Below are 16,645 nucleotides of genomic sequence, written 5' to 3' on the forward strand. Positions count from 1 at the left end.
AAAAACTGGGATCTTTGAGTCTTTGACACTATTCTTGTGTATCCTAGTTGAATTCTTGTGTGTCCTAGTTGTAAACTAGAGTCATCATCTCATTTAAAAATTTTTAGGTTTAGAGACTAAAAATACTACACCTAGGGATTCGTGAAGCCAAGTCCAACTATCTTTATCTTGATAGTTCCTGTATCCTGACCTTGTTTTGATTGTTGAGCCTTTCTCCAACAAACAAGATAGATACAAATCACAAAATTCTTCGTCTCATACTTTGTGATTCCACAAGTTTATACTTGTGAGGTGAATAATAATCTAGGCTGCTCTTCGGGAATCATAAGACCGTATTTTGAGGTTTGCTACACTTTGTCTATTGCAATCGATTTCCTACCTCACCTTGATCTTTGATCAGAACAGAAATCACATGATATGCTTATCTGTGGGAGGCAGATTGGTTTAAAATATTCAATTGAGTTAAAGTAACTTCTAGGATATAAAGGATGTCAGCTAAGGGAATCAATCATGCAGAGATTCTGCTAGAATTCAAAAGGAGTAAGGAGCGCGACTGTAACTAAATTGGTGTGATGGTAGATTAGGTCTCAACTAAATTCCAGTCAGAAGTTCCCATAGTAGGCTAGAGTCTGTAGAGGCTTAATTAATACAGTTTGGTGTTCAATCTAGACTAGGTCCTGGGGTTTCTGTGCAATTACGGTTTCCTCGTCAACAAAAATTCGTGTGTCTGTGTTATTTCTTTTCCGCATTATATTGTATATCTTTATAACTGAAATATCACAGATTTTACGTAAAATCAACCAAGTGGGTAAGTCCCTTGTAATTGGTTGGACACAACTTGATTGATTATTGGATATTGATTTTAGGAATCTTCCAAGTACTCTCATGAAATAATCAGGTTCACGGATTTGTCTCTGTTTACATTCTGATTGTGAGAAAAATAGATATAATCTCTTAATATAATTCCTGATTTAGATTTTTTAATTTGTAACTCTCGGAATTGTATTTGATTTTAGTCCATACAAGTTTCCTGAGAAAAATTTGGAGGTGTATTTTGGTACACCCCGCGTTATCAATTGGTATCAAAGAAGGAAAACACGAGAAATACCTAATAAGTATGTGTTTGAAGAAATCTGACTATAAGGACATGAATGCGATCTCGATAAACATACCGTCAGCCTTTTTTAATGACACAAATTAATTATGGTGGAAAATTACTCTGCGTTCTTTTCTACAAGCCAAAAATATCCTAAGGAGGAGCAGAAAATCTGGGAAGCAGTACTCCAGAACCAAGATCCAAGATGATTTAATTATTCAAGACGGAAGTTCTCTTCAAAGAAATAATTCTCTCATAGTTTCACTTGATAACTCGGATAAGCATACTTCTGGAAATCAGACAAAAAATTCAGCCCCTTGTGCAGAAATATCTGCTGATTCTGACTCGAACTTTGATTCCGAGACAAAAAAAGGAGATTTTAGAATTGTTGAACAAAAAGTGAAAAATTCACCGAGATAACCGTCGTTTGAATAAAACCTCAGAAAAACTCGAATCATATCTTCATGTGAAAAATTTAAAACCTCAATGAGATTGATACCGTCAAGTGTTAGGGTCAATTACTCAGGTAAAATCTCAGCTATGTTGTTTGGAAAAAAATCCTTTGGCAACATTAATGGTATTGGGTTCACCAACAAGACCTTAATCACCAAAAATTGTTTCATCCATGCCGGTTCATGTAAAGCGAATACTGTTCATTTTGATAAACAATTGTTTCATCTCTGCATTGTTTCTTTTGCGGAAGTAAGAACCATGTTCAAGAAAAATGTTGGAAATTCAAGAAAAATAACAAGAAAATTGTTAAACTTCAAAATGACATGCAAAGAATGAGTCAAACGTCAATGCTAAAGAAAGACAAACAGAGAAGAAGAAGAACCGGGAAATCTAAGTCTCCTTCATACACAGATAACCTTGTTAAGTCACCTAGAGACACAAGAGGTTAGTTTTCTATTCACCGCATCACTACTTAATTGTAGTAATCAGTGCAGCCTCAATATTTTAGCTTGAGAAAATGAGGCGTGCGTAAAACTCATCAAAAAACTCTTTGTATTGACATTTTTGTTTGTTAATCTTGTTGAGCCAGCTCCAAAATCAAGAATACATGTATTTGTGTACCATCACCTATCTATAAGTCCGTAATTTTTTAACCATTAACTCTTGTACTCTAAAATTTGTTTATTTGAGCTAAGAATATGTTTCAACCTTATATTGACATAACTATCATTTTCGTGAGGATAAGTAACTAATAATTAGTACAATTAAAAATGTTAAAGGTCGTAAAAATCTGTGTATTATAGTTCATGGACGAAAAAAGTTATAATAAAGCCGCACTGGTTACCGAACCCTCTTAAGGATGGTCATTTCTATAATTTAGGTTTACTTCCCTATTCTTTCATTCTTGAGGAAATACGATTCAATGACTCCTTTAACTAGAGGTATCACCAAAAAGGATGCTGTAGAAGATGTTAATATTTATCTTTGTGAAGGAATCAAATCATCAAGGAGAAATCGCCTGGAGAAGAAAAAGGTTCTACCTCAACTTGTCTTTTATCTATATGTCATCAGGATAATGATTTCAGGTATGAAGTAAAGAACTTTGTTTCTAAGAGGAATTCTTTGGAATCTCGAATCAATATCTTCTAGGATAAGATAACTCTCTATGAACACATGTTGGCTCATTCAAAAACTACCTGTGAATTGAGAACATAACATAGTGAGTTGACTGACATTTCTGAAGACTTGAATTAACCGAATGATCCCATCATCAACGATTTATTCAACAATGAGAAGAAATTCTCCGCTCAGGCTACCATAAATAACCTGATGCGTTTCTAAGAAACTTCTTGTGAGAATCTATTCTTGTGTTCAAAAAGGATAACTACGGTTTGGTATAACAAATATTATGAGTACACAAGCTATTTCCAACGATTTTCATCTTGCATGTTTTTAGATTTATTTATTTATATTCTATATTTTTTGGAAGATGAAGTTGCAATACTTAATCATTGTTGGTTCAATTTAATGTAGTGCTAACATAACACATTACCATGTCATTGACCTAGGTCCAATATTGCTTTACCGTGTACAATAGGCCAGAGCAGGCTGGCCTTGGAAAAGTACATCCATCACTGCCCATCACTGGACTTGTCTTAGAAAATATTCATCCATCATGGACGGACACTGGAACTGGCATGTGAGCCATATTTGAATGTGCACCCATCATGGCCGGGTATCCCGAAACTACATGGCGATGGCTAGGAATAGTTTTGCAAGATTCGTCCCAGGAACTTGGTGAATGTTTTTTCCTCCCTTAATCTAAGTTGTAAAAATGTTTTTAAAACATATATAGGGAGGGGTAGTTGGTTGAATGTGCATATGCGTACCATGTACCAATTAAGCTTCATAGCTTAGACGGAACGGTGTAAATGATGCATAAGCCTCATTTATAAATGCATAGCCTTGCCAATGGAGCATATTAATCATGGGAATCACTATGCCATAATGTGGACCTATACGATCTAGGCCATTACCATTATTGCTTGGCCACGACCTTGCAAAAGAGTTTTCTTAAGTTGCTTGTCCCTTTGAGGATGAACTACGGTATGTACTTGATCCCTTTAGAGCAGGTAAGGGTACATAGGCAGCCACAATGAGTTGCAGTATTCCCGGTCCATCACTTTGTCACTCATATCTTCTAATTGCGAGATGATTGTGGCATACTGTCCTCTCATATCATTTGGCTCGGTATTGCGATGTAAAAGATGATTGTGTCCATAATTGATGGGGATAGTTGCATGTCATTCAATGGATGCTCATACTAGCTATAAAGCTACACGGTGTTGGCATATGCACCAACTGCGAATTGGTCATGGATAAGAAAGTAAGCTACATCAATATGAAAGTTAGCAAAGCTTGCATAATCCCAAAGAAAAAATACGTCATGAGCCTGATTGATGCACCCTTGGAAAGACCAATACAAGTGCATGCTCTCAGCAATTTTTAAGATAAGTAGAGAGGGGAAATTAGGACACAGTAGCATATGCGCAAGTTCAAGGCATGTTCTATGCCTAGAAAGGACCCAAAGGCCAGAGATACACATAAACATGCATCGTCCATAGCCTCAATGGCTTTAAACCCTTTGAAGAACATGGTATAAGATGGATGGAATGGTTTGAAAGCTAAGTTAGATAAATTATGCTCAACGACCATGCTTGCAAGGGAAAATGGGCGTGCATTTTCCTAGCTTTAAGGCCCGGTAAGTAACATAATAATGACGCATCGGGGAAGTATGTCCTAGGTGCCCAAGCGTGCTAGGCGTAATTTTTCGGCTCGTCACAGTTGGTATCAGATCAAGTTCCGAGATCTAAATCTAGCGACAATGCTGACTGGAGTCATCAGCGAGTATGTTCCTTGAACTGAAACTTTATATTTAGAGAGTAGGACAACTTTTGGGTGGAAACGGTTTATAAATGCTATGCCGTTTACTTTGAGAATCGAGTTAAGCTTGTTTAAGTAGTGTGAGTTTGCATTGCATGGCATCCCACTCACAAGTGAATATCCGGAACTCCGTTCGGTACGGTAGGAAAACAATGGGATTGATCATACCTACACGTTGGAAACTGGCCAACGGTGTGCATTTTCGCGTCGTCTAGTATCACACTTACGAGCGAAAAACATGGATGACCATCAATGACGGTAGGTAACTGGACCTGTTCCACACAATACTACAAAAACAAATGGACTGTTGCGATAAACTCATGCCAAATCTTTGACACTAATGTGAACTTTAGGGACTCATGGGTGGGGGTACGGCACACCATCTAGGATACCTTGTTGAGATATCCGATTGGAAACTGGACAATTGAGATTCTTGGTAGTGTTGTGGACTCTTTTTGGATTAATGAGTATGCGGTATGTGACGTTTGCTCAGAAGGTCCTAATTGATGTTCCATGACAAACCAAAGAACCTTGTGAATTTTGACCATATGGTATGGGACTTTTTCTCAGGAATCCAAACTGACGAGGTAGTCCACAATGGTTTTGTTTAGAATTTCGAGGACGAAATTGTATAAAAGAGTGAATGATGAAACACCCAAAAATTTTGGCATGGCGCATGCTAAAAGATGCGCCATGGCCTGAGATGAGGCTTCATCCAAAGCTTCTGTTGTATAGTAAAAAGAATATTGGCTTAGACCAATACAATGTCAAAAATGACATATTGCAAAAGCGTATTGGCCAAGGGACAATCACGCATCAAATGATGCATAAGTACATTTGGGTAGATGGCCTTGAGAAAGCACATTAGCATGTCATTGACCTAGGGAAAATATTTCTTTACCGTGTGCAATAGGCCAGAGCAGGCTGATCGGTAATACCAAGTCATAATGGTTATTTGTAATCGGTTTTACCAAGTCAAATACATGGGTTTGGATCGGTAATACAAATCACTAGGATAAGTTCTACTTATACATGATATGTACTTGTGATTGGTCACATTAGTCACTAGGAGCGGTCATACCAAGTATAAAGATCGGTAACACACCACTTATATATGATCGGCCACACCAATTACCAGAATCGGCCACACCAATTGCAAAGATCAATCATACCATCTCATAGTGATTAGTTAGGATCTGCTACAGCAATTACCAGCACCGTTCATACCAAATCATAAGTCAAGGTATTGTGATCGGTTATACGAAGATACATAACCGGAATTAAGATCGGTTATACCAACTCACACATATTGGTCATCAAAGAATATGCAATGAATAACAAGACCAACAAACCTATTGATTTCCCTTTCAATTCATGAAACAAATTCATAAATATACTTCCTTTAAACAAATGTAAAACATTGTTTTCTAGGATGAAACTTCACCATACACCCGTACACATAATCATAAAACTATATACAATATTGCGTCGGTGTCATATATATGAAGTTCAAAATATAAACATTATACTCCGTACTCTAACTCCTTAATATTATGATCATACTATTATGATCATGTATCTCCACTAGAGTATATTATACAATATATACAGCTTCGCATGTTATATTTTCAACATAGCACAAGTTGGAAGATAAGTTAGGAATTAAAACAAGTTCAAGTGAATATAACTAACCTCAAGTGGAAGGAAGATGTCGCCGTTGTAGTAGTTCCTTCTTCACATTCTCCAGGTCTTAGGAGTAATACTTGTATGTTTCAACATTCCTATACTTTCTAGTCTAACCTAAACGAAGTTGACTCTAGTATTTAATCAAGCGACTGTAGATGCGTTTTGATACTAAAATATGATAACCAAACTTGACATATCAACGCTTGGTGAGTTCAATCAAGCTATGCTCTAACACAGGGTCAGCGTTGGATCTAGCCGTTGTTCACCCCTCGTAGCATTTCTTGGAATTGGACATTGGAGATTTTAGTTCTGATTTGCAGCTTATTATCGAAGAGGATAGGAGTTTGAAGATTTATTTTAGGGAGTAGTTTGTAATAGTTAGTTTATTTCTTTTATTTTTTTGTTGGTTCGGATCTCCTCATCCAGCAGAATGTATCAACAAAAAAAAAATCAACTTGAAACTAACATATTTGTATCTAGTCACATAACTCAAACCTGTATAGCATAACATCTTAACCCCGGATGATTTCAAAGGACCACTTCACAATCGGTCCTCCCCGGATTCAAAAGCCGAAAACTATCTGTGTTACACTTCATCCAATCCTTTAAAGGAGGAAACGATTGCATTAAAATAGAGCGGACCTCCATATTTTAAAACTCATCCCAAATGATATTAAAATATATATTACTATTAAAGCCGAAAATATATATTACTATTAAAACTCATCCCAAATGCCATAGCGTCATCTTTACCACTGTAATCTTATTTTATTTAATTTTTCTTTTGGAAAATTAAAATTTTAAATTGTTATAGCAGCAAAATTCATAGGAATAGGATATTATGACCAATGTACCAACCATCTTATTTTATGGACATGTTTATTACTTTTCGGCAGCATTAGTAGAGTTAATAGAGTTTAGGTGATGAATCTCGAAGACACAGAATGCCATGCTTTATCTCGAATCCTGTTATCTGGTCGAAATAAGGTGTGCTATTTATATGTGCAGCTGTACAAAGAAATAAAATCATGATGATCACGTACGTCATCTGAATATCAACACTGTTGTTGGTGGCAATGTTAACTACCTTCTATTTCTTCATCATTATGGTTGGTCATTGATGAGAAAATAATAGTCATATACATGATGATTAATACGTGAGACAACCCATGTAGTACTCCAAGAAAATAAGATGAACTAGTGTTACGTTTACAAATGTTAATCCTTAGTATATTGACGCCTACCTCCTGTAACATACCAGTTTCATCACTTACAAATTACAGTTCTTTTGTGTTTTTATAAACAATGGTTAATCTAGATAGTGCACGAGTGGTAGCGTTGCTATAAATATGACCCTAGTAACTTGCTTTGATGTTTTGTACCGTACTACAAGCTACTTCACAATAGCACGGGCTCAATCAGCTTCAATTGAATTAACACTGAGGTGACAGGTTGGATTGATCAACAATTAGGTCTTTGACAAGGAAAAAACAAAATGATTCCCTCTTAAGCAATTGGTGTGACTAATATATGCGGATTAAGAGGCCAATGCGTATCTTGCAACTAGATTTGGTCATTGATCCATCAATGATATCAGTGATGATAGACGTAAAAGATTAAGAGGAAGAATCAAGGTTAGGGATGAGTATTAGTAATGAAACAGTAATTTATTTTTGCACTCTATTGAGTTGAGGTCTAATGTATTTGACCAAAAATCAGCTTTTCCGTAAATGTTTTGGTTTTCCCTTTAACAAAATCTTTGAATACTGTTGAGACCCTATGTATGCCAATAATATAAGGACGGCAAGGGCACCACTTTTTTTTTTTTTTTTTTTTTTTACAAGTTAAAATTTCATTAAAAGAGCTAACCTAGGGGATAGCAACCCTTAAAACTAGGAGGAATGATAGAACCACCGATTTTTAATCCCGACGTGTGTTCCCGACACACACAGCCCTGGGCCCACCGGAGATAATAGGGGGTGGGTTTGGACCCCACCAGTTATATTCTCTCTGTTGGGATTGGGTATCGGGATACACTCTCGGTAGCTCTATCATTTCTGTAAAACTAGTGAAGTGGAGCCATCTAATGTCAGATTATGTCGGGCATTTGATACATCTACTTCCAAGGCCTCAGTGATACGAAAAGGGGGATAATTTGTCCAACTACAAGTGTTCAGGAAAGTTTTAGCTTCCTATGCGAGAAGGTCAGTTGAATTTTTGGCAGTTCTTGGAATAAACAAAAAAACTAAAAAATTAGAACAAAAACTAATATCATACTTTACTACATCCATAATAGTTTGATGTTTCCAGAATATAGAAGAGGGATTCTCATTCAAATAGTCGAAATTTTTTTTGCAGTCGCCTTCTATGCAGAAATCTGATAAGCCTTTCGCTTGTGTCCATTTAGGTGTTTGGAGAAGTCCTAATGCTTTCGCCCATTCTGAAGATGCTGCAGTGAAAGGTCCTTCTTGTCCTTGCTTAAATATCCTTGTGTCACTACGCAAAATTAAGGCATAACTTGCTGGACTGTCAAAAGATAACCAAGCTGTATCTAAATTAATCTTGTATTGTGAAACATTAGGTGATTTTCAAGTTGTCCTGTGAAGTTCCCTATATAACTAATCAAACCAGTTACACCATTGATTTTAGTATTACTCCAGTAACACAGATGCCGTTGAATTTCTTGTGCTAACCGCAAATTAGATTTTATTTTTATTCCCATAAACCCCGTTACATCTTTTCTTCCGGCTATACCAGATTTTTGTCATGATGATTTCTATTGGTAGAATTTGTTAGGTTGATTCATTCATGTTTTACAAATATCCAGAAAGGTGGTAATAATACTAAATTGTAATTCTACTGGGTTTGGATTAAGGGCCCATACAGACTGTGCAAAATGACAATGAAACAAAATGTGATCTATAGTTTCATCTGTATCACAGCTTAATGGGAATTTTGAGGATATGCCTTTCATGAATCTAGAGAGTTTAAAATTGAACCCTGATTCTGGGCATATTGAAATCTTACTAGGCATACTGCATAAAGATAAAAAAGGTTGTGAAATAGCAAAATCAGATTACCCCTTAACCCAAAAATTTTTTAATGGCAAATTTGTCCTTTATGTATTAGTGTTAGTAATATTGATTAGTGATTAAATATTTTGTTTAGTGATTAAGATAATTTTCAGAATTATAAAGGTTGTTTAGATGATTTTTTGGATCACGGTTCGGCGAAACAAGTTGAGGTTCGGCTCACATCTATGATCTGAATCTAGCAATTGATGAACGGTTCGGCTCACTGAATCTATTTACTGCATGCGCCGAACCTATAATTTTCAATTCCAACCCTTTTGCTAGACACTAGTTCGGCTTATATGAAAGTTTCATAGTAAGCCGAACAACATCCTGAATATCCCGGAAAAAAATAATTTCTGGTTCGGCTTATATTTCGAAAATCGTATGAGCCGAACATCAATTTGTTATTTTTTGGGTTAAAATATTGTTATTGGTTTGGCACATATTGAGAATATCGTAATAGCCGAACCTCGTAAATGTGCTAGGTTCGGCACATATTATGATTATCGAATACTCCGAACCCCTATGCATCTCTATCTATGACTAGATTCGGCTTGAAATTTCATGCCGAACTGTTCATATACACTTATAGGAAGCTTTTTTGAAGAACAGTTTGGCTAAAAACGCAACTCAATTTTGAGCCGAACCCAACACTGTAACTGTCATTTAATCGATGAAAAACATCAAATAGGAGATTGGGTTTGTAAAACTTACTTTCTTATCCTCATTCCTGAGTTGGAGATGCAGTTGGTTCAATTTCTGGTTCAATTGGTGGTTGATTTTCAGTTTCTACACATTCATCTTCAATTGGTTCTTCTTCTTCAATTGATGGATTAGAAGACGATTTGGTTTGCCTAGTCCCTGCTTTTCTTTGTACGAGTCATTATGTGGTTGAGTTTAATCGACGATCAAATTTTTACGAATCGAAAATTAATCACGATGATGAATTATTTTTTCGCAGGAGGGGGAAGAGTTCGGCTAGAGGAGGAGAAAGAAGAAGAGATGTTAAGGGAAACTGATTTTGATTTTTTAGAAAACTGATTTTAGGTTTTTGTATTAAGGGTATATAGGTAATTGAACTATCCATAGGGTACCCCTTATAAGATCACCCAAGATGGGACTATTGTTTTGTATACCTAGAAGGATTTAGGTATGCCCAAAATCAGGGTTCTTAAAATTAATAAAGACTGCACCTTGAAGACATTTTCAAATGAATAATTTAATTCTGGAAGATAAATTTAAAGCCCATAATCCTTTCCAGAAGTTGTCGTATAAACCTAAATTGTGAGTATTGATGCCTTTTTCTGTTAATTTATGATACAAGAGCACCCCATGTGTTCGGCCGATACTGCAAACATCAGTATGATACAGACGATACCGAACCGATCTAAAGATATTATAAATTGTGCTAGACCATATTACATGATCTATATGCCTCAAATTCAAAAATGAAAAAAGAATCTAATTGGCTGGCTGTTAACATGTATACATCACATGAGACCTGGTGTAACGATTCTCTTTGCCTCTGAAAAGTCGTATGGTGTCTCTTATAATAAATAAATGATTTTTACAAGACTTTGATAAACAAAGACTCAGAGCAGTTCCTACGCATTTACATACATTTTCCCCCTCTTGAGAATCAGTATCTTATATATATACAAGAAGAACCCTTCCTCATTTTTATCACACACAAAAAAGAAACTTCATCAAATCAAAACCAATGGATGAAACTCAAACCATCTCTCTTCTTGAGGCACAAAATGGTCAATCAACACAGGTCGGCTCTTTTTGGGCAAGAAATGTTACCCTGCGCAGGGGTACGGTGATCAGTATTATGGTGAGTCTAGCTGTAACTCTCTGCCTTTTAGCTACCGTCTCCAATTGGAACGGTGCAGTTCAACCTGCATGTTATATCGAAAACCTACACGTTCTTGCCCTTGAGAAAACCTCAAATGAAACCCCAGTCACCAATGATAATTCTATATTTTTCAATCTCATATTCAAGAATGAGAATATGTTCGGGAAGATTTATTATGAAACCGTTAACATAACGTTTCGTCGTCACGGTAGTATCTTACCGATTGGAAGTATTTCGATACCGAAGTTTGTAGTAGAAAACAAAGCTAGTGTTCTTCTTAACAAGCTACATTGGGAGGATGCTCATGAAATTGATGTTACAAATGGAAGTACCGAGATGTTGGAAGTCACTTTAGATGCAGAATACAGGTCTTCTTGTTGGTATTCGGACAACCCAAAGGCGAAGATATATAGGATGACATCACGAACTAATGTGATGGTCAATGATCAAGGTATGTCAGCGAAGGACAAAGTGCGGCTTTCCACCCAACTTGGTTCGAGTACTACGACTACACTCTTATGGATTTTAGTCATTGTACTTGTTCTTATTCCATTAGCTGTACAGTTCTGTGTAATTGGCACAGGGTGTTGCGTGGGGTGTTGTGCTCTATGTTTTAGCGACCAGTGAAACTCCGTTTGTTTGTGTGATGGCTGGAAACCTCAATGTCACGGGTTTTCAAGTAATTCTATGTGTTTGCTGTGATTTTTCTTTGTTTTGAATAAGAAATTTCAAGCTTTAATATGTGGATTGATTCAGAAACGATTCAATGTACTTTTAACGGGGGATAGAAAACAACAAATCCAGAAAAAATGTCAACTAACCATGATCTAAATGACAGCCATTCTAAGCTGTTAAAACATATACATCACCGTAAGACATTACACCAAATGATATTTTTTTTTTCCTCTTTATACAAATTTGTAAGGTGTCAACCTGGAATAAATAACTTCTATAAGACTGATAACTAGAGACTTGTAATGGTTCTTATTGGCTATCTATAAATTTTTCCTCCAAAAATCCATACTGCGGAAGACACCGAACATCCCCTATTGATGGAAGAAGGAACGACCACAGCTTCCCGAGCCCGCAACCAGTCCCGATTGGAAAAATGAATTGACGAGATCAAACTCTCTAACATCTAGTAGATTGGTAAAAGATATATGCGGGACTCATACCTCATTACACGGGGACTCGGAAATATGGCTCCGTCAATTTATCATTTCCAAACATACACAAATAAATAAATGATTTTGTTTCAGGAAAATTAGGTTAAGGCCCCATCCATGAGTTACCCATAATATGAGGCCCTTAAATCCTGTTTGTGATTGCTTTTTTTCAACCAAAAATACTTTTTAATAAACTTATAATAAATTTTTACCAAAAATTGTGTTTGGTAATTTTTTTTCAAAGTGCTTTTAGAGAGAAGCACTTTCATTTTAGGCCTGCTTTTAAAAGTTACTCAGCACTAACTTTTAAAAGATGGAAAAGCATAAGCTGAACCCTTAACCCTGAAAAGCAGAAGTTATAGACCCGCATAATTCGATTAAAACGATTCTCTATTTTAACCTTGTTAATTTATTATAAAGACAAGTTTTACCCTCAAATATTGTACATTTAACATTATATTTCTAACTTTTATTTTATTTCTCTATTTTTTCATTTTTTATTTAAAATAATAAATACAATAATAATTAAAATTATATAGGCATTGATATTCAAAAGGGTGTTGGTGCCCAGCTTGTTGCTAGGTAGCCAACTAAAAGCTTTGTTTAATCCCATTTTTTTATTATTATAAATTATATAGGATTAAAATAAAAAAATATTAAAATAAAAAAATATTAGAATAATAATATTTTCTAAGCAAACCATAATCATAAAATTATTTATTAAATTATAAAAATAATTAAGAAAAAGTAAAAAAATAATAAAAAAATTACTTGTATTTTATTAAATATATTGAAATTAGAAATATAATTTATTATAATAAATTAGTATTTAAAACTAATTTTTGAAATATGCCTATTTTCGTCATTAACTACATTATCAGCATTTTTAAATACCAGTTTACCAAACAGAATTTATAGTTTCTTAATTGTACAGTGCTTTTAAATTATAGTTTACCAAACGCCATGCTGATTTATTTCCACAGCACATCATAGCAACGCACAACACAGCACAACAGAAAAGCACTTTTCTAAAATTCACAGCAATACCAAACTAGCCTTAAAAGAAGTTTCAATCTAGGCCCGGAGATATTAAAAGACATCCATACCCTTTTATATATTGTCAAGTCCATAATTAAATAAAATTAAATTTATGCTCAAAGTTATTAAAATATAGTTAATCACCTCCGACCACCACATCCACCGCCAACCACCTCCGACCACCACCGTCAAATCACCTCCGACCACCACCAACAACAACCTTCGACCACCACCATCAACCAACTTCGACCACCACCTCCACCAACCACCACCGTCAAACCACCTCCGACCACCACCACCACCAACCACCTCCGACCACCACCACCAACGTCAAACCACCTACGACCACCACCTCTGACAACCACCGCCACAAACCATCTCCGACCACCACCACCACCAACAGCCACTTCCGACGACCCCCACCACCAACTGTCGCCGCTGGCTGCCACCACCACCAACCACCGCCTCCCACTAATAATATATGGATGTGTAATTTGAAGTTACACATGCAATGAGCATGTGTATCTAGAAGTTACACGTGTGTATGGCATGAAAGGGTTACACACGTGTATGACATGTGTAAGCATAAGTTACACATGCATATGACATGTGTATCCAGAGGTTACACATCCATATGGCATGTGTAATGAGAAGTTACACATCAAAAAAATAGACATAAAAAAGAAAACATAAAAAAATACATGTATTACTTTAAGATTTATTTACAATGATTTCTTAGCATGTGTAACTAAAAGTTACACACACATCTGTCTAGTGCAACTGGATGTTACATATGCGTCTATCTAGTGTACTTGAGATTTACACATGCATCTGACTAGTGTATTCAACGTCAATTTCAATTCCAGCTAGACCAATACCACAAATAACCAATTAGATTTTATGAAGTTATTGGAAACCTGAAATATAACAACAAACAATCAGTTTTTATAAGATTAAATGAACAGTACACACAACAATGCATAGTTTCACATGAATATGACTAGTGTAGCTAGCAGTTACACATGCAACTGACTAGTGTAATTAGGAGTTGCACATTCAACATCTTCCTAGTGTAATTGGTAATACACATGTATTTTTCTAGTTTACTAAGAGTTCACATACATTTTCCTCATGTAACCAAGAGTTACCAATGTTCATAGTTACTAAACTAATGTGCAGATGCACAAATGCTTTTGCAATACAAAGAAATGTCTAAGACTCTAATGTATTACACCCAACTAACATACAATATGCATGTGTAATCAACAGTTACACATCCATATAGATATGTATGTTGCAGTTACATATCCATGTCTTTTTCAATATGCATGTGTAATCTTAAGTTATACATACAATATGCATGTGTAAACTAACATCCAAAATGCAAGTGTAGACAGCAATTACATATCCTAAAAGCATGTGTAACTAGCAGATACACATGCTAGAAAGCATGTGTAACTAGTAGATACACATGCTTATGTACCTCTCCCTTGACCTAGTAAGTAGAGTTTAGTTCAGATGTAAGAAAATCTATATACTAATGGATACTTATTGATTTGGAATTTGAATAAAGACAACAAGAAAAATCATAGAATAAAACATTCACCACTAGCTGCAATGAGTTAACATGGCCTGCCAATTTCTGCTTTATACCTTCAACTGAATGAGAACACGAGAACATCAAAAAATTAGAAAAACAAGACAACACCTCAATAAAAAACTCAAATACCTTCCTCATTTAATAAACTGAAACAATGAAATCATTAAGATGGACTACATTTTCAGTTCCAAAGAGAATAATATACTTTTTTTTAATATGATTCACTACATGTCTAATAACCATTCTAAATTTTTCCTAATGTGACTGTCTGACTGAGAGGAGGTAAACATTTACTTACTATCCAATGCACACTCTTGCATTTGCTTCTTTACTTGCATGATGTCGCCATGTATGGATTCAAGGACCATCCCATGACGATTTTGTGTAGTCTCAATCTGTCCAATCATGTGTTCCAGTTCATCACTAACCTGACTTGTTCCAATTATACCAAACACCAAAAATCCTGCCAAAATGAGCTATAATGCATATCTCATGCTTAGGTATATGAACAAGCAAAGTATGAACTTTTTCTTCTGACCCAGCTGACTCAAATCCCGAAATGAAAACAAACAAAACATCCTTCCAAATGAGCTAATCAGTAATAAGAACAAGTAAGGTGTGATCTCCTGAGAACAACAACTATTCCTTATGTTACAAGAAGGAATACATGATTTAACGTGGAAATCACACAGAACCCAACCTCAGCAAGACCGTAGACAAAACAAAACAACTAAGCATTTTAAGGTTTAACGTCAAACTCTATATAAGAAGTTGCGTAGAGGAAAGATAGAGATGAAGTATTTTACTGATTATATGTGTAACTAATGTTTACATATAACATATGCATGTGTAACTACTGATTACACATGCATTTTATACTCAAACAAGACAACACCTCAATAAAAAACTCAAATACCTTCCTCATTTAATAAACTGAAACAATGAAATCATTAAGATGGACTACATTTTCAGTTCCAAAGAGAACAACGTACTTTTTTTTAATCTGATTATTGTTGTTGTTAGAATAATAACCAACACCTGCATATTGAGACACCAATCCAAAACACCAATTGATCTTCATCTTCTTCTCTATCATCTCAAGTCTTACTCAATAATACCTCCTAACTAATCTGCTCAAAGAGGGTAACCTATGAAAAGATGGATAAATCAATATTTAGCATGGAATGACTGACTAGTATTCCAATATCAGAACAGAACATAAAATATATGAATGCATGATATGAGATATACAAATCTGAAGTTTATATGCAACTAGTAAACTAAATTACGTATCATTTTGGGTTTACTCAACCTTTTACACATATAATTAGCACATGTAACTAGCAGTTACACATTCAATTATAATGTGTAAGTCGCAATTACACATCCAATTAGCATGTGTAACTAGTAGTTACATCTGCAATTACTTTGCGTACCCGTACAATATGAAGGAGATCAAAGATAATAACATAAGAGATAGATCCGCGAGGGCTGTACCAGGGAATACATCTAAATACCAAATTCAGCTACAAATATAGAGAGTATGGACTAGATTAACAGTGGTTCTATTAAAAAAAGCATGACTTCCTTCACCTAGAGCAGCAAGAAATAAATAAGCAACACAAGATTTTTATTATCGAGGATGATATAAGTACATGCTAGATCGTAAAACAAATAAGCTACATAATAAAAGACTTAACAGGTCAGCCTTGGGAATCAACATATATAAGT

This window comes from Papaver somniferum, chromosome 3 (assembly GCF_003573695.1).
Source record: "Papaver somniferum cultivar HN1 chromosome 3, ASM357369v1, whole genome shotgun sequence".
Lineage (NCBI taxonomy): Eukaryota > Viridiplantae > Streptophyta > Magnoliopsida > Ranunculales > Papaveraceae > Papaver > Papaver somniferum.